Genomic DNA, 25,197 nt, shown 5'->3' with positions numbered 1-25,197 from the left:
AACATCTTCATTGAGCTTTGATGTAGCACCTTAATATTTTAGTGCATTGTATAACTTTTCTGGTGGAGGGTCTGTCAAATGCTTTTCTCTGTGGAGATGTTATTGCTTTGTCTGAAAAGTTTCACAGTATGGTATTAAACCATTCTATCCTCATGGAGACCAAACCAGATCAAATTACAGGTCAAATCTGTGAAGAGGCAACCCTGCTCACAGTCAGAATACTTGTTTTTCACAATATTTTAGAGCTTTAAAACCACCTAATTGAATAAATGTAAGGTAGAGTTGTATACTGTCATACTGTGGAACATTCCAGACAGAACAATAGAAAGAAGCAGGTGACGGGCCCGAAACCAAAAAGCTGCACCTTTAATCTTTGCATGTGTCAGTAACGTAACCTACAGAAACTTTGCCTTTAAACATCACCTTTGAATCTTGAATATCAGATGAAGCGATGTGAGAAAAGTCAATTCTGAAGGTTTCTTAACTCGGAGAGACCAATGTGAGCCAATATTTTCTCCACAAGTTGTTTATTGCTTTGATGCTACAAGCTTTGGACTGGAGCTGGAGCGTGGAGCCAAGCTTTTACTGAGCACATGACAATTCTGTCCCCTTCTAATGTCACACAGGTTCATGACAGACCAGTGTTTGCAACAATAACAGCACATCAGCTAACAGCACCGGAGCTGTTCCAAATGCACTGGATTATTCATGCACACATTTGCAACATCTGCCCGTCTTTTCTTTCTTTTGTTATTTCTGCGTGTGCATGTACAGAGAGTGGCCACTAGAAGCCTGGAGTAGAGCCTAATGAAAGAGAGCACTGAGAGTTGATTTAACGTTAAGTGGTTCTGGAGCTCTTACTGTAGGATTAGATCAGCATCTGGGGTTTAAGATGCGCATTCACTTAACTGAGTTTACCATTAACTTACAGCAGTAGACCATAAACAACACGAGATGTTTTTGTTCATCAAGACTGAACCTTGAATTAACTCACACACTTGAGACTTGTATGAAGTATAGTTTGATTAAAGGTTTCATATTAAACTATCTTCTGATCTATGTTATAATGTTGTTTCCTCATCACAAACAGACCTGGAGTGTGATTTGTCTCATTCAGTAATAATAAAGGCTTACTCAAACATGTGTGAATGAAACAAACTGCAACTCCATGTACGTATGTCTTTGATGAGGTAACAACATTATAACAGGACAGGAGTCAGTTTTGTGCAGTTTAACTTTGATTGTGATTACCTCCGTTAACAGTGTGTGCTGGTAAATAGTGCGTTTGATTAGATGACCAATCAGCTTGACTGTTTCCCGTGCTTTTCTGGAATAGGGTAAATGTGATTACACGGCTCCTTCTGAGTTTGGTAAGTGGGGGAAGGAGTGGTGAGCAGAATGTAAATCTGAAGGAGGATTTCAGTCCTAATACCAGGCTGAGGCAGAGCAGCCTCATGTCACAGAAACTAGTGCCATTTGTACATGGTAAAAGCATATGCATATTTTCCTTTGGACAGGACGGGGTGTGAGCCTGGATAAATTTAGAACCAGGCCTCAAAGTTAAACCCTGTCTAATCCACACACAAATGTATATTAAACCAAGAGCATATGAAAACCTTGAGCTTTAAAAAAGTGCATTAAAATTCTTCTCACTGCACCTTCTTTCTTCTATCTTCCATTGACTACACACGGTTTACTGCGCCTCAGGCAAGGTACTGTTTTGACGCAAACGATCAGGATGACTGACATGGTCGGGAGAGGCTTTGAGCCTGGACAGAATACGAGTGATAACAAAAGAATTATGTTTTACAGATTTTAACTGGTTAACTGGTTTCTTTTATATTGCTGCACTTAAAATCTTAAAGGCCCTGTGTTTTGATTTTATTTTATTTTTTCTGCTACTTTGTATGCCATATCCTTTTAATTTCCTTAATGCAACTGAGAATGCTCAATCAATTAATGACATGTAGCTATAGAAAGTGACAGCAGATGGTGATAGACCTGTATCTGCTCCCTACTGAAAAGAGTCTGAGCTACAAACAAAGCTTGCTAATGCTACACTGATATGTAAGGTAACTGAAATCATCAGAAAAAGTTCTGTGAAGATGTACTATAAAAATGCAACAAATATCATTGAGAATGACTTGCAGAACATAAAGCAGCAACAACAGGTATAAATATGCACAGTTAGAGCAAAACATCATTCCATGTATGTTTTTGATGAGGAAACTGGTTAAAAGTTGAAAAACTTCACTTTTGCATAATACACAATATCATAATGGGCATCATGTACTATTCAGAAGCATGTTGCAAGGTTGAATTAACTTGTACTGGGGTACTCAGAAGTACCCTTGTATTTGACTTTGAAAGTTACTTTGAGAAGCAAACAAGAAAATATATTTCTACTGGAATATGGAAGGAAACAGCACAGTGCAGAAGAAGTATATGAAAAATAAATATATATTTCCACAAGGCTGTGTGTAGAAAGAAAATCCTCTCAAGGCCGGCGTTATAATGGCGGTGGTGAACCTTACCTGCTCCTCTGGGCAGTTATCAGTGAGGCCACGTGTCTCCTCTGCAGTCCTCTGTTCTGCTACAAGCACACACCAGCCCCTCTCTTCAACACACTCTCCTCCAGGACCACAAATTGGAAAATGTAACTTGTGTTGCCTTTATTGTAATATATATTTCAACCAAGCTTTAAAAACATAAGTAGCTGTGGAATAAATGAACAGGCTTCAAAGAAAGGCTGAAAAATATGATTTCATGTTTTTTTTTATATAAGGATGTGAAGATGGTTGTAACATTTTTAAGTATTTGTGTGTGAATAAGTCAGTCTTTTAAATTAAAGGTCCTATATTATGCAAAATGAACTTGTGAGCTTTAAGCCTCCTCAAAAACATATCTGGAGTTGTGTTTTGTTTCATTCACACATTATCATCCTTTATTATTAATGTGTCTACATCTCTAAAGAGTAATACAGGCACTTTAACGGTGTTCAGTTGTGTTACAAACCTTTAACAAAACTATATCAACCACAAATCTGGGTACATGGGTTTTGATGAATATTCTACTCAATCATTAGACAAGAAGAAATTTGGCGCTTGAGATCCTGCATGAAAAAAATAGTTAATCAAATTGTTTGAAATGTTGTAGTATCATTTTTCTGTAAGATAATGAAAATTCTAACATTCAGAATCTAACAAGTCACTTTTAGTTATGCCAGTTTGTCATCTGAACAAAATTGTGTAATGCTTTGTAAAAATGTGGCTGGAAGTGGATCTCAATTTAACCAAACCTCATTTCGAACTGGTACAATCAAAACATTTCTGGTTTTGTGCATCAATGGACTGAAAATAATGCCAAACTACACCAAAGAAGAATCAAAAATGAAAGATTTGTTTTCACCCTTCCTTTCTACAGCCAAAGAATTACAGCTCAGAGTTTGTTTATGCCAGTGGGTTGTTTTTTTTTTTTTCTTCTATGTAATTCAAAGTCCCTTGTATGTTGTCAGGTCAAAGAGGTTGCTAAGTCAAGTATAAATATGGTTACTTCATGCATATCTAAAGGTACACAGTGATTTTGTGCTCCATTAGAGGTGAATGTTCTGTGGTTTGTTTGTCTTCCGCACGCATCCATCTATGTTTCAGTTCCCATGGGTTAACCTTGCTTATAGAAGGAGCCCCTCCGGCAGCGAGCTCCACTTGATGCCTTATGTATTTTTTAAGGAAAGCTGCCTTTGACACGTTTTCCCTTATTCCATGCCTCTCACTTGAACCCTATGGCCAATTAAAGTCATGACTGCAAGAATACATTTCAAATTCAGCTGGCAAAATGTATTCATATTGATAAGGAAATGTGAAGTTGAATATTCTTTTATTCTATTGAAACTTCTTTAGTTTTTTATAACTAATTTTTCTCCCCAAGCAAACTGACAGAGAACCACCACTTTGCACCAGTGACTATGTTAATTTTTGGCTTTTTTTTAGGTTAGGGTAAGGATTAGGTATATGAACAGTTCATTTGGTTAGAGAAGACATTTTGTGCTTGTATCTGCTGTATAGTTAGACATCTAGACATCTGTAGAACATTATGTTTTAATTAGCATATTCTGAATCACAATATTCATCTAAAACAACTTAATAATAAAAAAAAAACAAGTCTGCTTCTGCTACCAATGGGATCACATCACAACAAAGAGCCATCATCAGCGTCTCTTTTGTACTAAAATTATTATGCGACACTGCCAAATCCTGTGCTTATGAACAATTAAGAAAATAAAACTGGAGAACAAAGTCAGTACAGAGAAGTGGGCGTATGTCTGTGGAGGTGAAAACGGGTTGATTGGCGATATGGCATCTTGAAAATACGCATTAAAGATTGCTCAAACATAATCAAGACAGGGTATATGGGAAGGGGAAGGAACTAGTCTGATTCATCAGCTGGTTTCACCGTCTGACCTCGCAGCATTAGGATTCGTTTGTTCGAAGGTAAGCAGGTACTTTTTTATTTAACCAGTCGCTGCTATGTGGTTGTGACGTATGTGATGTGCTGTTAACGGGGCTAACTGGTATATTAAGCTTTTCCCAAATCCCAAAGGAAGAAGGGCAATGACGTCTTTCCCCTTGATAAAATTCACGAAAACATTCTCTTTGTTCCGGCTTTAAATCCTTGATCTTGGGAATCGTTACCAACACTGTATGAATGACTTGGTCTACATCCGTCTCAACCACTTTGTTTACTGTTGTGCTGTACCACAGAAGAGACCCAGTCATATCTTCACATCTCTTCTCTGATTGGTCGGTGCGCGGTCTACAACTTCCGGGGTTCTTGAAAACCGTCCAGTGTATTCCAATTCCTGACCTAGTCACTGGAGAGAAATTAAATTGAGCTGAGGGACTAAGTGGTGCCAGCCTGCCTAGGAAAAAACTGTAACACGGTTAATTTTGCGTAGTAGTTTATCTATAAGGTTAGAGCATAGGGACAGGTTTGCTAAGCAGATCTTGGCAGAACTGCATTGGGGGGAAAAAATGATGCATTTTCTGCTATAATTTTATAGCTAACCATCTGTGAGTGAGCTTTAGTGAATAGGATGATGCATTGTGCTATGATGTCCAATTAAAAGTGTAGAAATTCATCCAGTACAACCACAAGACTTTTCTCCCCCTCGAGCTCGCAGGGAGCTTGCTAGTTTTGCAGTCTCAACATGTGGCGCTAATCTCCAGAGAAAGAAAAACTCACAGACACTTTATGGCACCATTTGCATTCAGCCCTGTATGTGGCCGTGCACCTGCAGGATGTCAGTCACGTAAATATAGTGCTGTAAGATAATATCTAGCCACACATCAATCACAGGGCAGCAGCTACGGTTTCCCACCAGGATTAGGCTTTGTTAAATTGGCTGCAGAAAAGAGACGTGCCGAATAGGAAGTATCAACTGAAAGATGGAGTGAAGCAGAGGGAGGAGAGAACAGTGGATAATGAGCTTTGTTAGACAGAAAGAAACTATGACGCTGCCTTTAACTAGAAGAATTACAGACTTGTGTGAAATGGGCATAAACTCTCTGGAAAATGTTCACAGAGCTGTAATTAAATTCGCTATGAAACTTTAAATTGACAAAAATAAATTGCTTTTCTCAATTAGCGCCCCTTGATTCTTTCCTTGGGGTAGATTTGGGATCAAATTATGTGTTTTTGCTTGGCTTAAATACGGTGGTTAAGAGTAGTTTTCTCAAGCCGAAAAACCTTTGGTGCAGAAAATACATAATCAGTTTTTAATAATTGTGTACACTTATAATAATTAGTCCATTCTAATTAATTTGATTTCCTTTGTATGCCTAATTGCTCACACTTACATTTTCTTTAACATAATCAACTTAACAAAAGAAGGTAAGGAGTCATGCAGCTAAAACCGCAAAACTGTGGCCATTTGCTGGTGTTATGTTCTTTCTTTCACATTCGCATTAACACACAAACCCAGAGTTCTTCTCTCAAAAAGAAAACACTATGTTCCACCTTGTGATGTCATCTGGTAATACAAGAAGTGCTCCACTGTGTTTATAAACTACACTTTCAGTAGAATCATTTCAATCCATAATTTCAGCCCTTCCAGACCCCAGGTACTGTACATGATAGTGAAGTAAAGGGGCGGCTGCATGTTTTTTGTTTTTTTTTGGAGGGCAATAGGGATATTTTTTGTTTACTTCCAGACTTGATATTTTACATTTTTGTTGTAGGTAAAGCATTTTTATGACCACAAAGTTGTTACATGTTTGCTGTGTGTTTTGTATGAAAAAGGGTGAATTTAATTTTCTGTATTATTATTTTTTATTTTTTCATTTGTATTTCTGGTCCAATAGCTTTTATTACAGCCATATGACACAACTACAGTGTGCACATTGTGAAATAACAGGTTGTACTGAAAAAAAGGATGTATAATATTTCATTAAGGAGTAAAAGGGGGAGTTTTAATAGCAAAATTAAGAAAAAAAAATACAGGCGAGGATAAATGTACTAAAATTGCATTTTGGTCTAGAAGGGTTAACTTGAAAAGTACCGCTATGTGACATCACAAGGTGGAACAGAACATTTTAAGCTTTAGAGATGTAGACAGACATATAAAGGGTTACTCAAACATGTGAACGAAACAAAGCACAACTCCAGGTATATTTTTGATGAGTTAACAACATTATAACAAGGCTTAAAGCTCACAAGAGTCCATTTTGAGTACTATAGGAACTTTAAGTTGAATAAAACTTTTTTGAGGGAGGATGGTCCACGGTTATGTCCTGAATATAAACAGACAAACTGCAAATAAAGAAGCAACAGACAATAAAAAAAAGTTGAGAGTTACATTAAAAAGTGTAGTTGCACTTGGAGAGAGTACAGATGGTGTCAAGTCAATGGACCAGTTTAATACTGATGGTAAATGGTCACATTTTTATATTGCACTTTTGCTCCTTCAAGGCACTCAAAGCTCAAGGAGGGACACGCACACATTCATACACCAGTGTCAGGCAAGGTGGCTGAAGTGTCTTGCCAAAGGACACAACAACATTTACACCTTCAGCTTAGTGGACAAACGCTCTACCAACTGAGCTGCTGTCACCCGGATATAATATAAAGATTGCCATTAATTGTGTTTTGGATACAAAATTTAGGGGTAAATTCAAGATCTGTTATTCCCATGCAGGTTTATTACCAGTACTTTGAAAAAAAAAAAAAAAGAAAAAAAAAAAAACATATAATGCAAAACTGACATTTCTGACCAAGTTATAAAGTAATAATATCCTTTCATCACAAACCTAGAGTTGTATTTTGTTTGCTTTTAAGCCCGGCCATTCAATAGTTATAAATATAATTATATAATTTTGTTTTGCTATGGCAATGCTATTCTGTTTTCATCACTCTGAAGCAAGTGAAACAGAAAACACACACCAAAGTTCTCGTAGAGGTGCAAATGCAAGGAACAGCAAAATAAAAGTGAAAAAATTGCATAGCACACTCTGATGGCCGATGTCGAAAAGCTTTTTTTTTTTTTTTTTTTTTTTTTTTTTTTTTTAATAACGCCTTTTAAATAATAGCCTTTGCCAGATTTTTCTTGCTTTGGACCACAGTACACAAAATGGATGCCAGCCCAGGTGCTCATATACCCCTCCAGTGGTATATGACTTTTTTTTTGAAAAAACATTATTTAAAGGGACAGTCCAGAATTTTGGACATAGGACCTCATTTCCTAGTGAGCCAGAGTGTTGGAGACGTGTGGAGACACTTTTTTAAAATATTCCATCCAGTCCTTGTATTTGCAGAGGTCGCTGGTGCTAGGCTAGTGCATGTCAATGGCCATAGTTATCCTGCCACTAAAAACAGTTTTACCCACTCCACAAAACACCCAAAGCAAAACAGTTATTAGACCAGACTGTCGATGGGAATGTCTGTGTTGATAGAATAATTTTAGAAGTAAAACCAACCTTGCATTTGAAAGATTTATGTCTGAGCAGCAGTGAGTTGTACTTCCTGATAGAAAGCCTGGCAGCGGCGGACTGATATCACCAAGCACCTATCTTACCTGCAATGTAAAATTCCGCTGAAACTGAGAAAATAGTCCCTCAACATGGGACGATTCATGCGATGGGTAAGTGTTTTTAGTGGCAGGATAACTATGGTCGCTAACATGCACTAGCCTAGCACCAGCGACCTCTGCAAATACAAGGACTGGATGGAATTTGTTTTTAAAAGTGTTTCCACATGTCTCCAACACTCTGGCTCACTAGGAAATTAGGTCCTATGTCCAAAATCTCGAACTGTCCCTTTAAAAAAGCTTTTGAACATGGGCCATCTGAGTTTGCTATGCACTTTTTCACTTTTATTCATCACTCTGAAACCCACAGATGATGTGACGTCATTCATTTTTTCAATAAACAGAATTATCAGATGTTTAGTTGACATGACAAAAGCTCGCATAAAAAGCATTCAGTAGAGACACAATGGAAACAGTGCTTGCTGCTGAATGCCATAATGATGAGACTAATTTGACACATGACAATGACATAATCGTACATTGTCAGAAGAAGAATATCATTGTTTTTTGGTGTAATAGAAAAGTCAGTAATCTCTTCTGATCTACGTTAAGACCTGTCTATTGCCCTGCTGCTTTGTCCATATAGCAGGTTTGACACTTTCATCATTTTACCTATTTTGACTACATTTGTGAAATTGGATGCATATTATTTTGGGGTTTGAACTATAAAAGACCCTGCAGTAAGTGGCTGTATCAAGTGCGCGCCGCCATTGTCTCAGCATGGATCTTATTGTTTTCTTTGCTCTGGTTCATGATTATTTTACAGGCATCCAGAGACTTCAAAGCCTGTTCTGTGAGCAGATGTGTCTCCAGTCTCCTGCCTGTGCCCATCTCCAACACAAACGCCATCAGAGTCATGTGCGAGGAGAGTGGCAGCTGGCAGGAAGCAGACAACCCACGCCCATTAATATGTAACAGCTCATTGACTCCACAGTGTTGGTTGGTAATGTACTGAGATCTTTAAGTACTCACAACAACAATTTGCTACAGAAATGTATTTTATTAGGGTTTCACAGGACATCAGAATATGACATTTATAGGTTTAACTTTGGTCATGTTATAATGCTGTTACCTCATCAAAAAACATGTCTGGAGTTGTGTTTTGTTTCATTGACACGTGCTTGAGTAATCCTGCATTATTAGTCTTCATATAGAAAGCTCAAAAGGCTCTGTTCTGCCATGTGATGTGATGTAGTGGTAGTTTTCGGTTAACAGCTACCTTTTACCTTTTGTTCAGTAGGCTATTGGTAATTCCAGGGATGAAATTATCAAAATGATTCTAGTGAAGGTGCATGTGTGTTTTTGAATTTGAGAGAAGAGGAGAGCCTAAATATTATGCAATGTTTGTGTGTTAGAAATGTGTGAATGAAACAAAACACAACTCCAGATATGGCTTTGACGAGGTAAAAACATTACCGTAATTTCCAGACTATTGAGCGCAAAATTTTAAAACTATGCATATATAGGCCACACCTGAATATAAGCTGCAGGTGTCCACGTCTTCAAGAACGTTTTCAAGTTCGGGCCTTCTGTTTTTATTGCCTCTGAAAGCTTTTGTTGTCTTTTTGCATTTAGTCAGTTCGTCACGCCTCACTATCGACTCATTGATGCCGAGCTCACATGCAGCAGATTTCCTTCTTCGACATCCAGGTCAACTGACTTTACTTTAAAGCTGCATCATCTGCATTTCTTCATGTGTTTTCCATGAAGAGGATGCGTGTATAAAGAGTAAAATAACTGTTCAAAACACAATCAAACTAGCATCTTCCTCAGCGCATCACCATCTTCTCTCCCCATGCTCTACTGTGTATGTCTCCTGTAGAAAGAGCCTCTGTCCTGTATGGTATCATGTCAGTGTTATGCTCCATATCCATGTGTCAGTGTCTCGTAGGAGTTCAGCAGATTTCAGGCTCTCCCGGGGGCTAGGTTAGTTGTGTCGATCAGGTGTGAGTGGATGTCCGGCTACTGAAGTTTGAGACTTTTCATTTCATCATTTAAGCACTCACCTACATTTAACACATACGCGTAGGACATATCACGCTCACTGATGTTAATTTAGCATCATGACTTATTTTATCACACGACAAGAGACTGTTTTAGTGTGTTGACAACATCGCTAGGTAACGTTGCAAATTGATGTGAACCCTAGATCATAGAACTAGATCCGTGGCCTAGATCCATGTGTTAACCGCAGAGACAGCGGCGCTTTCTCTTACCAAACCATAGAACGTATATACGAATGAACAATGTGCCAACAAATAATCCATCCATATATTCGCCGCATCGTTCTATAAGACGCAGGGTTCAAAGTATTAAAATAAAGTAGCAACATATGATCTGGAAATGATACTGTTTATAGATCAGAAAATAGTATAATGTAGGCCTTTAACCTTGAATGAAGTTTTTGGTTGTCCTTTTTTTTCTTCTTCATAATATAAGACCTTAAAGTTGTGAGTCAGAGTTATTGTATCTTCCAGTATATTATATGATTCATCCCAGCACACAGTGAAGAACTCCACTTTCAGTAGAACCTGACTGGAATATCATGAGGACGTTATGACGCACTCTGCTGCTCTGTTTGGCTCCCACAACACAATATAATGGCCAAGCATATGAAGGGAGAAAGACGTTATATTCAACCGTCAAGAAGATATTAGAGTTTGTGCCAGATTGCAATGCCATCATACTTTCATTTCAACTTACATTTTCACTCCAGACGCCATTGACATTTTTGTTTTTGTAGGTTTGCTTAATTTTTGGTGGCGATTGTGTATAATTTATGAAAAATGCTTTAACCTTTTCAAAAACAGTTAGCTTGTTTCCACCACTCCAGACGCCTTTCTTTCTGTGCCTGTCATAGTCACAATAACTGCATCCACCCACTCCCTCTCACTCCGTCTGCAGTCCGACTAATGGTACTAAATGATCAGACCTCATTTCTTACAGAGGCAGAGGTGGGTGAAAGGCACACGGTCACGATAATAAAACTTTACATTTGGATAATAATGGAATAGACTTGAAACGCAGTAGTGATTCTGCTACCATGATAATAATTAAACTCTCTTTCTTTAGATATTACAATAGTTTTTCAATAGTCATTGTAGTATTTCTTTTGTATTACTATGTGGTCTTATATCTTTGTAATCCCTCAGTGGTCCAGGTAGGTTCCATAGTGGTCCGTGGGCGTATACGGGTCTATGTGATCTTATGCTTACAGCTCAAGATCAATCTAAAACTATTCAGGAAAGGGTCATTTCTGTCCCATGAATGTGACTTTTTAGTACTGATACTTGCTCAAATGAGTATCTAATTTCATTACTAACTTGAGAATTGATTAAGGATGCACCGATACTATACTGGTACTGGTTAGAAACTTTGAAAATTTGCTGGATCAGATATCGGCTTCTGAATATCAGCTCTGTCAATATCCTAGTTGGGTATTTCAAGTGTCAAATACCAAATTTCAAAGTTGCTCTGTAGTTACGTGAAGGATAAATAACAGCTGCATGACACATTTGGATCTGTTTTGTCTTATTTTATTTTTGTTTAAAGGAAATAAATTGTGTTTTCTGTCTCCCAACCGGTAATGGTTTATATCAGATATTTAAGCTGTAGAATTGGAAATGATATCGGAACTGACAAAGCTGGATTGGTAGCCAGGCTGGCGCCACCTAGTGCCTCCGCTCAATTTCATTTCTCTCCAGCGACTAGGTCAGGAATGTTTCAAGAGGAAAGTCGCGCTTCTTCCTACGGGATTTGGGAAAAGCTTAATATACCAGTTAGCCCTGTTAGCGGCGCCGGCGCATTACATACATCACGACCAAATAGCAGCGACTGGTTAAATGAAGTACCCACCTACCATCAAGTGAACGAATTCTAACACTGTGAGGTCAGACGATTTCTATGAAGTGAAACCAGATGATGAATCAGGCTACTGGATTGGTGCATCCCTAGATCAGTTAATTTAGGTTATTAGTTTTTTTTGTTTGTTTTTTTTTTATTTTCAGACCAAGAGTTTGTTTTCATACTTGACAGTTTTGACTGCTCACTAGCGATCTTCCTCAGAGTGGTCACATGATGTTGCTGTGACGTGTTCGCTCAGCTGATTTAAACAAGTTTTTGTGCTGTCTTCCTACTGGTGAAGGCAGGATGACGGCGCCATCTGGAGTTGACTTCCACTAGTGAGCAGTCAAAACTGTTGGGTATGAAAACAAACTCCTGGTCTGAAAAAAAAAAAAACTAATAACATAAATTATCGGAAGCCCAAATTAATATCATTGGACTAGATCAATTAATATCTCATATTTGATACTTTTGTCATCCCTATGGGCACAATGCTGGGATAAGACAACTGCACTGGTTCTAACTGTGACCACGACATTTCATGATTCATCTCACTGAGTACATCATTAGACTATCTATACATATAAATACTTTACGTCAAGAATCCATTTAAAACTACTGAACCAACAGAGATGAAAGACTTGATAAAGAATAGTACAGAAGCCCATATGTGCTTTCATATAGGAAATGGAAGCCTGGATAATACTGGTCTTGAAGGTATGAGGCAAAGAACATACTACTACAGAGACCAACGTCATTTTGGAAAATACAGAAGGAGCCTTTCATCAGCAGCCAGTGTACACATGGATGCATGAGAGACAAAATGACAGCTTGTTCATGTTTCTGATGCTGAAAATAAAGTGGAAACTGTAGCTCAATGAAATTATCAATGTTGACAGAGGTTTATGGTGATTCATAGATTTACAAAATGGACTCCTGTGAGCTTTACGCCACGTTAGAATGTTGTTGCCTCATCAAAAACATGCCTGGGGTTGTGTTTTGTTTCATTCACATGTTTGAGTAATCCTTTATTATTAATCTGTCTAAATCTCCAAAGTGCAAGTTAACCTTTTACCTTTAGTTCCTTTTACCTTATGTTGAGCAGAGAAAGCTAATTCTAGGGCTGAAATCATCTAAATGATTGTACTGAAGTTGTATAGAGTTTAAAAACACAGTGGAGCACTTCCTGTATTGCCACATGACAAGTTTGTGTGTTAAACATCTGTGAATGAAACAAAACAAAACATAACTCAAGGTACGGTATGTTTGTGATGAGGAAACAAAATTATACCATAAATCAGAAAATCGAGTAATATGGCTCTTTAAAGTTTTCTATCTTGCATTGAATTAATTAACTCGGGCTTAACTCAGAAATACCCTGAAAAGCTTTTTTTTTATTTTTATTTATAATTTGTCATTTTTGAGGGAATGGATACCCAGCACATTAATAACAAAATAGACATAATAAAATATAAGACTAACACACATACAATGAGGAAAAAACAAACAAACAAAAAAACAGCAACAAAAGAATAACAAGTAGGGTAACAATAACCGAAATATCGTGATATTGCATCGTCCAAGTTCTCTCATTAATATCGTGGACCATTACGATATATCGAATTACAATTGTCTTTGCTTAAACTAAGAGTTATGATGGCACAATAGCTAAAAAAACAGAGGGAACTACATAGACCATGATCCTTTGCTCCATTTCAGTGTAGACTACATGAAGCAGAAGTTAGCCTCCACAAAATAAATATCGTACCGTGAGATGTATATCGTGAAATTATCGTACTGAGAGATTTAGATATTGTTACATCCCTAATCGTGAGCCTCCCCACCAAATCGTGAGCTTTCCCAAAAAGAAGAGATGAAAAAAGAAGAAGAAGCGTATAGTGGACCCTCCACTAGAAAAATGAAACAATGCAATTAAACCTGTTTTAATTTAGCCTCTTTTTGGACATTTTCACTTGGCTTTTCCTTTAAACTCACAAACGTTTACATATTCAATCCCAGCTTGTAATTTATTGCCATATATTGTCGGCCCACTTCTTACAGCGTTTGTAGTGTGGTGGTCCTCAAAGAGTTATTTCAGAAAATATCCTTGGGGAGAATATATTTTATGAAACTATCCCTTTACATAAAAAAAACTGCCTCGGATCAAGGACAACGAAATAAGGCGATCCCTAAACGGCGATGAAAAATGTAAAGACTGCACAAAATTGAAAAAAAACACAACAAAATGGCTCTTGCATGTCATTTAACTTTGAAGAAGAAGAAGTAAAGCACAAACATTCTGTCCCTGACTAGACAACAGATGCCTCCTTCAAACGCAGCGCCTCCTTTGGCTATAACTTAATTATAGCTGCAGTCCCTTATACATCACTGTTCACTGGCTCCTGTCTTTTACCAAAATAAAATAAAACCCCAAGGCACTAAAGCAGGAGCGGCCCTTCACCCTTCCACTTCAATCACCGCTCCTTCAAGTCGACACAGTGAAGGGGAAAGTTTTTGAAGTCTTTGTTGGAGACTATACAGCGCTGGATCGACCACACAGAACTTGTCATCAGCATGTTACATACTGAGGACGTTTAACTGTGTGCTTCCCCCACGGACCCTGCACTCTGATCACGTTAAGAAATCAAATGATGACATGTGCCGCTCCAGTCCCAAAGGGTGTGTTCAATTGATACTTTGCAATGACATTACGCCGGGGGTGTTCTGTGTGTATGTGTGTTGGAAAAATCACCATTTACCATGGAGACACAATGCACACATGAGCAAACTCTGCCAAATAAGTTTTAAAGGTAATGTATTACACAAATTTAACTCTTGTGAGCTCTAAAGGGACAGTCTGAAATTTTGGACTTAATTTCCTAGTTAGCTAGAGTGTTGGAGACGTGTGGAGACACTTTAAAAAACATATTCCATCCAGTCCTTGTATTTGCAGAGGTCACTGGTGCTAGGCTAGTGCATGTCAATGGCCATAGTTATCCTGCCACTAAAAACACAACGTCTTACCCACTCCACAAAACACCCAAAACAAATCTAACTTTACACCAGACTGTCGATATGAATGTCTGTGTCGACAGAGTAATTTTAGAAGTAAATCCAACCTTGCATTTGAAAGATTTATGTCTGAGCAGCGGCAGACTGATATCACCTAGCAGCTATCTTGCCGGCAAAGTAAAATCCTGCTGCTGCTGAGAAAATAGTCCCTCAACATGTGATGATTCATGCAATGTAAGGTTAGTTTTATTTCAAACATTATTTTATCAACACAGACATTCACATCGACAGTCTGGCATAATAATAGATTTGCATTGGGTGATTTGTAAAGTGGGTAAGACTGTTTTTAGTGGCAGGATACCTGTGGCCATTGACATGCACTAGCCTAGCACCAGTGACCTCTGCAAATACAAGGACTGGATAGAATTTTTTTTTTTTTTAAAGTGTCTCCACATGTCTCCAACACTCTGGCTAACTAGAAAATGAGGTTCTATGTCCAAAATCCCAGACTGTCCCCTTTAAGCCATGTTATAATGTTGCTGTCTCATTATAAACATACCAGGAGTTGTGTTGTTCCATTCACACATGCTTAAAAAAAACATTAGTCTGTCTACATTTCCAAAGCTCAAAATGCTCTGTTCCACTTTGTGATGTCATGTAGTGGTAGTTTTTAAGTGAACAGCTACATTTTACTTTTAGTTCAGTAGAGATTGGCCATTCCAGGGCTGAAATTATCCAAATGATTCTAGTGAAGGTGTAATGAGCACTTCCTGTATTATCTCATGACATCACACAGTGGAACATTGTGTTTTCTGTTTGAGAGCAAAACTCTAGCCTAAATATGCAGGGGGTAGAGTTAATGAAACGAAACACATCTCCAGTTATGTTTTTGATGAGGAAACAACATTATAACATAAATCAGAAAATAGCATAATCCGGGCCCTTTAAGATCATCTGGAAACTCAAGTAGATAAATAGAAAATTGATTTAAACAATACATTTTCATCCATTCATGGTCCTGTTTTGATTTTTCAACAAAAGAGTGAGAGTAACTAACTGGAAAATAAATAAATAAACAAATGTTAATTTGGGACTGTAATGTTATTTGAGAGGGACTTGTTTAACAGCACAAATCATCTCACCTGTTGTAGTTCCAACTACGTCAGCCCTTTCTGGTCAGATTGCCAGATTAAAATAAACCTCATCTTAAAGTCTAACAAGCCTCAGATAGAGCAGTGCGTCCAGTTAGCATCACATCCCCAGGGAATGTCATTATGATAACATTAGCTGCACATTATCAATAGACAGCTTCACATAGCACTCCTAGTGGATAATATCAGAACTACATCAGGTACGGATTATAAAATGGATGCCTAATTGCAAAAGTAAAAGTGACCTGAAACTTTATGCATGTCCTCACATACTGATGTATCTTGTGTTTAATACATGGGGTGAGAGCCTGGTCAAGTGTCAGATTATTGAGCTGTTCTCTCAACTGTTCTCTCAAGAGTTTTGTTTTCCTGTCTCATTTAGCCACTGAAGGTTGTATTTAGAGTGATTCATACATGGTAGAATAACTATTATTCTACTTAATGGTTCAAATTCTGTGGCCATTTCAGAGCAAATGGAAAAAAAAATCATAAAAAACGTACCAGGGCAGCATAGCAGTTTAAAATTTTTTATCATAATCATAATCATGAAACAGTTATTAGCTGTATGCTAGATTAAAACTTTATTACAGACCATAGTATAATATGTTTTTCTAATTGTTTGGATCACATCTTGGACATAAGATGGATATTTGTGAGTTCACAAACTCACGAGAATCCATCTTGAGTTGCTCCTGCTGTACAGTTTAAATTCAGCCCCCCGCAAACAACCCCAAATACCAGGCCTACACTGAGAAAAAACAAACATGACGGTGCGGGCGGATGTTGAAGGTGGCTTATAACGCTCTTAATGCACACATTTGTATTGCAAAAGCACCAACATTTGTCTATGACATCTTTCCTCTCCAGCATGGTGCTTGTTTTGGTTTTACCTGGCACAAGTTGGATACGTCATTTTGACAGGCTTGCTGTGATTGGCTAAAAAGAAACTACTGGGTGGTCACTCCGGGGTGGGTCACTCAGTCAGCTCGAGGCATTCTGCTGCAAGTTCTTCCTTTTTCTAAATGCTATCAGTGAGAGTCAGATGGGTAATGTGTATAGAAATCAATTCAGAGTGAAACACACATCAGTGTGGCATGAGCCAGGTTAACAGAGAACCTCATGGCCTAAAACTGTGACATCAAGTTTGAGATTTTATTTGATGTTTCTTAGATTCTTAGATTCATCCATGTTTGGCTTCATCTTTTCCTTCTTTTTTTTTTTTTTTTTCCATTTTTCTCATAAATGTGGTCAAAAAATAAGTGTTACTTAAAGGTTGTATGGAGGATTTTTTTTGTTTTTGTTTTGTTTCAAATTGTCAATGATAGCAATATAGAGATACAGTAGCCTTGTAATTATGATGACCAAAAAAAAAAGAGAATAAAAATTCATCAACTCTGGACATGGTGGGGCAAGCTAAACATTTGCCAATAGATAACGACACTGCCTCGTTATCTGTTAGTTGACAGGCTGTCAATCAAACTCCCTACGTTTCTAGCGTAACTGACTTGCCTGCGCGCTGCTGTTACGTGGTTTACGTACGCCTGTCACGCAGTCCACAGACGCACACAGACGCTGTTTACTCCACCAACGCAACAGTTCTTAGCGACTTTTTTGACCTATATCTTCCTCGCAGTTAGCACAAAGTTTATTGCAATGGCAGACAAGAATCTACGAGCAGTTAGCCCCAAAAGAAAGTCCGTTTTTGAGGTCGCTGAAAGAAGAAGACAAGGGGAAAAGCAGCGAAACCAAACTAAGGTGATTCTTGAAGATTCATTCCAGCGATGGCGCGACTGAAGCAGACACAGGGTCTAAAGACTGACGCACTGGTCACCAAATTACTTCTGGACAGGTAACTTCTGCTTATTATGAAAACGTACTTTATTTCCAAGAGTTAGACAAACGTTTTTCAGGACACGAATGCGATATCCTATGTCTGAAAACTTAATTTTCAAGGCAAAGAAAGAGTCCGCTTGCTGCTGCGTGTTGTAGTAGTAGCTAGTTCAGGGGTGGGCAAACTACGGCCCGGGGGCCGTATGCGGCCCTTTAAACCTTTTAATCCGGCCCGCCGAACTGGAATAAATTACAATAATAAACCTTGTTGTTTTATTTGTCATGCATTTCCAGCGATTCCCAGTAGATGGCGCACTATATATACATTGAGGGGCGGTGCATTTAGTTGGCCGCAATGCTTTATGGGAAAGTGTTCTTACAGGAGTTATTCGGACCATGAGTGAAGTAGTTGGTGCTTAAGATATAAGAATGCACTGCTTCCTGTTTGAATTTGTAAAAATCGATCAAGAAAATGTATAGTCTCCGAGTTGTAATTATCAACGTGTACAACATTTCCGCGTCAGGATTAGTCACACTCACTGGTGTGTGTTTGTAGTTGATCGGCGTGAGCTTGGTTTATGAACTGTTAGTAGTCATATTTGTAAACAGTGAACTCACGATATAATAACACTGGTGGTGTGCAGTGGAACAGGTCTTAACGGATTACGCGTTCTGAATCTTTCACAGCAGTGATGAAACGTGTAGCACGCGTCTGAAGTTTTAGATAAATGTGAATAAGAACGTAATAATTCTGAGCTCTTATCAAGTTACATCTTGTCTTCTGTCTGGCCCTTCAGCCCCTATGTGGCACACGAGCCAGGACGTTTACTCACCGTCTCACAATTCAAGCGTTAACACATAGTAATGCTATGTCAAAGCTCCCAATAGCCTGTCCTGATCAGAACATATACACTGAAATTTCCGGAATTTAGACTTTTCTTTGGACTAAACAGAAACTGAACCAGTGCAGCTTTATATCTTGAACACTTCTACCTGACTTATGGTCCAAATACGCCGCCCGAAAGAATACTTTCCCATAAAGCATTGCGGCCAACATAATGCACCGCCTCTCAATGTATATATAGTGCGCCGTCTACTGGGAAACGCCGGAAATGCAGGAAAAATAAAACATTAACAAGGTTTATTATTGTCATTTATTCAAGTTCGGCGAACCTGAATAAATTACAATAATTTATTCCAGTTCGCCGAACTTATAGTATAATCAAAGTAATTTATTCAGGTTCGGCGAACTGGAATAAATTACAATAATAAACCTTGTTACTGTTTTATTTTTCCTGCATTTCCCGCGTTTCCCAGTAGATGGCGCACTATATATACATTAAGGGTAGGTGCATTATGTTGGCCGCAATGCTTTATGGGAAAGTATTCTTTTGGGCGGAGTATTCAGACCATGATGGAGGTAGAAGTGTTCAAGATATAAAGGGGCATTGTCTCCGTCATATGGAGTTAATGCTAAGTCTGTGAGGATTCAGATGCAATGTTAAAATTAATATTGATTATGTAGAGGAGAGATAGTCCCATTTTGGTGAATGCACACATGATAAGACACCGTGGAGTAGACACTGCTTTATTTAGTAATATGATCTAACCGCGCAGGGCCGATGTTCTCATGTGGTGTGTGGTGGAGCAGACCTCATTCACTCCTCATGTGTTCTGAAACTTCTGCGTCTCCAGAAGTTGCGCAGCGCGTAGTGTCAAATACGTTCTAAGGCAAGGCAAGGCAAGGCAAGTTTATTTGTATAGCACAATTCGTACACAAAGTAATTCAAAGTGCTTTACAGAATAAGAAATACATTAAAATCATAATAAAAACAAATCAAAACATAAATAATCATGAAGATTAAAATTAAAAAAGAGAGACATAAATTGGAGAGAAGAGTGCGGAATGAAAACCTTTCGTTCTACATGAGCGTAAATAGGAGTGCAATGGAGCCGGGCTCTTAACACGTTCTGCGTCCTCTCCGGCCCTTCAGTCAATTTTTAGAGCCCTATATGGCCCCTGAACCAAAAAAGTTTGCCCACCCCTGAGCTAGTTCATTCCCACAGAATCTCCGCGCCCCCCTCTCTGCGCCCCTCTCTGCCCGTTCCGCTCTTCTCCCTGCTCCTCACGGAATCTCCACGCACCGCTCCCCTCTCCTCTCCTCTCTCCTCTCCTCACTCCCCGCTCCGTTCTTCGCCATGCTTCTCACTTCTTGTCCGCGCACGAAATGTCCATGCACCCCCTCCCCCCGCTCCTCACTTCTCCGCCTTGCCTAACCAACACTGTAGTTAGTTGTTTACAAGTCATGTGCAGCGCACCGGTTTCTGGCGTTAGGATGAGGCGGAAGGAGGCGTTTCTACGTAGGGAGCTGTAGGGGAGGGGGGGGGGTTTCACGCATGCGCAACATTTGAAAAAGGACAAACAGTCGCTGGATTTCTCGTTCCTTGGAAAATCCTCTATACAACCTTTAACAGCTGAAATTCAGTCTCAGCTCTTAGCTGAATGTGCCAGTGATAATTGTAATAATTTCTAAAGGATTGTTTCAGGCGAGATTGTATGTTGTGTTCTCAGGTTTTGGACTGGATCGGAACACTTTACACACCATTAGTAAAAAGTGTTTTAACTGAAGTGCCCTTCATTCAACAGCATGCAGGTAGGCCTGTAACGATAATCAATAAATTGATTAATACGATAACTTTTAACGAGCCTTATAACTTCTCCAGCCACGATAAATTCTGTTTGCATGTTTGTTTGTTTTCCTCACTCTCTCTCGCTCTTTCTCGCTCTTAAAGAGACTGAATGTTAAACGCTTCTATCGCTCTCTGACTCCTCTCGTTGAACAAGTGTAATGACACTTGAACCAATGTGCACTGTGTTTATTAACACCGCGGATGCGCGTGTAGTCTGCGCACTTTCTGCAGAAAGTGCAGAAAGCGCCGCTGTCTGTGCGGTGCGCTAGCAGCACAAGCTAGCGCCGCTGTCAGAGTGACAAAACTGTTCATCTCCGTTCATCGCCAAAACAAGTCACGATGCTGAATCAACACTGGTGAGCGGGACACGTCTCTACAGCCACATGCGTCAAATGCAGCGAGCGCACAAATAACGAGAAGAAATGTCTGAAACCCCAACAGCCGACATAAACCCAAACCCGAGCGACACAACTAGCCTTAGCCTCCGGGAGAACCCGAAAACCCGAAACCGAACCGACACGACAGCAGACAGGACAGAGGCTCCCTCATAGCGAAATAACATCTTGTGTCGCGAGTAAATATGAACATTTAAATGACCAAAATGACGAGGTTCACAGCAGAAGACACAGAGAGACGAGACACAATATACCAATGTAAGTCACTGACTAAAATCACTTTTAAGGACAATTTTGTTACAGAGACTTAATAATCCATTGTATTTATTGCTTTGGTTTTGTTTGGTTCAGCAGTGGTTTATTCAAGCGTATTTTTGTTAACAAGTCCTTGCTGTGAGCCAGACTACATTAGTCTAGTCCTATGTTATGTCTCTTTTATTTAGGACTATTGTTTTTGGTTGTCTTACAGTTCCTGTGTTAAATATTCTTTAGAAAGTCAAGTTTATTGATCATTGAGAGGATGTATTTGCATTTTTATTCCATGGTCATTATATTAGTTGAAATTGGTCTCAAAATGTCAATATTATGGTTTATCGCAATAAATTATTGGTCAATTAATCGTCCTGCAAAATTTGTTGTCGTTACAGGCCTACATGCAGGTGTGAGGGTTGCATGCAGAAAATGGTGCTTTGTTTTGCACGGCTTCTTATTTGCAGTGGTGGAAGAAGTACTCAATTTTGTTTCAATTAAAAGTAATTATAAAATAACATTTCAAGTAAAAGTGCAAACACTGAAGCAAAAAAGTATCACAAGAATAAACTATTTAAGTAGAAGTATTAAAAAATCCGTTTAAATTGGTACTTACAGAATAAAAAGTAAAAGTATTTTGTGCAAATTTGGAGTTGTTCTGAATTTTTTTCAGCAGAAACAATTAAACTGATCACTTTTTTTCTAGCAGTTTATATTTTTATATATTTTTGTTTGCTCAGACTATGAACACATTAAAAATAAACCCCTCAGACTTTTCAGCAGGTCTCAAACAATAATAAAAATGCTTTTTCAGTACAGTTCATAAATGCAGTGTAGTAGAAAGTACAGATACCTTCTCTCAGACAGTGTCCTCTTTAAAATGTACTTGCCATCGAATTCTTCTCTCCATGATGTTATTGGTTTGTCTGGAATGTTATGATATTAAACCTTTCAATCTTCATGGAGACCAAACTAGGACAAGTTACAGGTCAGATCTGTAAAAAGGCAACACCACTCACAGTCAGAATGATGTTTTTCAATGTATTTTTAAGCAACGAAACCATTTGTAACTGAATGAACGTAAGGTAGACCTATTCAATGTCATACTGTGGAACATTCCAGGCAGAGCAATGGCATATCCATAGAAACAAGAAGCTGAAATGTTGCACAGTGCACCTTTAAGTAAAGTACAGATACCTAAAATGTATACATACTACTTTTACTTTGTTGCACTCCACCACCGCTTATTTGCGTGAAGGCTACACTTAGAATAAATAACCCCAAGCGCCATACCCTCATTCTTGTCCTAAGACCTTTACATCGGCCCTTTAAGCTCACAAAGTTTACTCTGAGATTTCCGCAGAGCTTCATAAACCACTCAATGCCTCTGCTACACCATCCTTCTCTCCCTTGTTCACTCTTTATCAGCCCGTAACGTAATTCAGCCAGCACCCAGAATGGAATCCAAATCTGTGTGATGCTGCGTTTAGTCAGCGCGCCCCCAAACTCTATAGGACAGGCTGCCAGATGACCCCAGATGCGCCCTTAATCTTATCACTTAAAAGAATAGGCTCAAAACATTTCTCCACAGCTACCCATTTTATTAGTTTTATCAAAGCCCCAGTGTGTGTGTGTGTGTGTGTGTGCTGTTGGAGTTTGTTTATGTCTTCCGGTGAAGGAGAAGAGGTTTAATCTTGTGTCATGGTTTCTGGCTCGCCGTGTTGCCTTGACTCTGTTGTTTTTCATGCAGTAAATATATCAGTTTTGAAAGTATAAGTGTACAGTAAAAGTACCGAGAAGAGTTAATGATGTACACTGTTGGGGCCATGGGAAAGACATTGAAATGCATGAAAACATATCAGACCTCATTCTGATTCAGTTTAAGGGCACTTTAGTTGTATGGTTACTGTCTTCATGCTCTTTACCTTTGCTTTGGTTTCTCATGTTTAAAGAACTTCCATTTTTCAATCAAATAATCATTGGATGTATATAGCACGTTTCAAAACACTCAAAAGACACTCACGACACAGCGATGTTTTTGCCACTGGCGCCCCACTCTGGCACATGGTCTTCCCATTGTCTCCAATCCAAGTACTAACCAGACCTGGCCCTGATTAGCCTCCAAGATCTTGAATAAGCCAGTATGACCATGTTTTGAACCAGATATTATTTTACAGCTTAGGAGCTCCCCATACTGAAATATGGTGCTCCATCTACTGGCACTGGATAGAATTACCATGTGAAAAAATAAATAAACAAAAAAAATTTACAAAAAAATAAAGATAAAAAATGACTAAAAACAAGCATGACCTAACATGTTTATAATATATGCATGCAGTTGTAATCAACGCATTTTGATGACAGAAAGTTTTGGATTAATGATTTATGGACTTTAAAACTGCACAGGGTCTCTACCTGTGATGGAACAGTCCTGGGGAAATTCTAACCATTCATAGGCTAGAGATTTTTACAGAGCTTTACTGAAATCATCAGGAACAAAACTAAATACAACAAACAAATGTTATAACATGCTTAAAGGCCAGATGTGGGGACTTGCAAGTCCTGACTTGGACTCGAGTCAGATTTGAGTCACTATTTTTAGGACTTGAGACTTGACAAAATTGAGTAAGACCAGGGACTTGACAGTGACTTGGGACTTGACTCGGACTTGAGGTCTGTGACTTGAGAAGCACTTTTAAATCTGAGTTCTTTCTATTCTGACCATAATGATTCACATTAAGATCTTGTCAAGACATTTAAAAAGGATAAATTAACATTTCTACCACTCTTACATACTCTATAAATAATCATATATAAATGTACTATGATTTATTTATTTTTTTAAAGTACAATAAGTCATATAAAATGCAAAAATCTAAGCTATATCTGTTAAAGCCTTGAAATGACTTGAAGCTCAAAGCAGACGACTTGGACTTGACTTGGACTTGTGGCCCAGTGACTCGAGACTCGACTTGGACTTGCCTGTATTTGACTTTGGACTTGACTCGGACTTGAGGACAAAGACTTGAGACTTACTTGAGACTTGCAAAACACTGACTTGGTCCCACAAAGGCTCACTGTGGTACATTTAGCAAATGATGTGTTCTTTACGACCTCTGTACTACCTGTCCTCCGACACCAGCATCAAACAAAACATATGTTCTGCAGACAAAAAATCCACACCAAGCTTAGCTGAACATCAGAAAAATATCTCAACTATAACTCATTTTCTTTAAAAAATGAACTCTCCTGAACTTCAAGAGCATGGCACTTAAGCAGAAAATAAATTTAAGAAAACATGTGAGCAATGAATAAAACACAAAAATATGAATAATAGAGGATCACCTGTGGAGGAGAACGCAACCATTAAAAAAAAAAAAAAAGTTCAAATTGTGAATGGTCATGTTGTTATTTTGAATTATTCATAATCAAATTTGTAAATTACACTCAAGCTGTTGAGTGTGTTAATACTTGTGCATAATCGCCCTCAAGATTTTTCTCAACATAAACACAATTATGCAGTTTCATCAGATGATTGACCTACTGATCCTGTGTCCGGACACTTTTGCACTATGAACTTTATGTTCCAATCCACCATTATTTATGTTCTTTTGACCAGGATCTGATCAGGCAGCTGCATGTGGTGCCCTTGGATTTTGGCATGAAAGTTAAAAGACAAGCTGTGCAAAATATAAAACGCACTGAAGCAGTTGGTGCTTTGAATCGCTCTCTAATGCTTTTACCAAACTTCTACCCCCTGTTGCTCAAGGATTCATTTAAAAAAATATATATTTATATATTTGGGTCTGTACGGACTTTGCTCATCTGACCTTTGGCAGTGAGTTTTACTTATGGTTTGGTTAATTTGGTTGCATAAAAAAATGTTAAGATGTGGTTAGTAATTGTTTATTTATCCAAATGTTAGAGTGAGGTAATACAACAATGC

This window comes from Boleophthalmus pectinirostris, unplaced genomic scaffold (assembly GCF_026225935.1).
Source record: "Boleophthalmus pectinirostris isolate CB_2022bp ecotype Guang Dong unplaced genomic scaffold, ASM2622593v1 HiC_scaffold_22, whole genome shotgun sequence".
Taxonomy (NCBI): domain Eukaryota; kingdom Metazoa; phylum Chordata; class Actinopteri; order Gobiiformes; family Gobiidae; genus Boleophthalmus; species Boleophthalmus pectinirostris.
Note: the sequence above shows the minus strand (reverse complement) of the source record.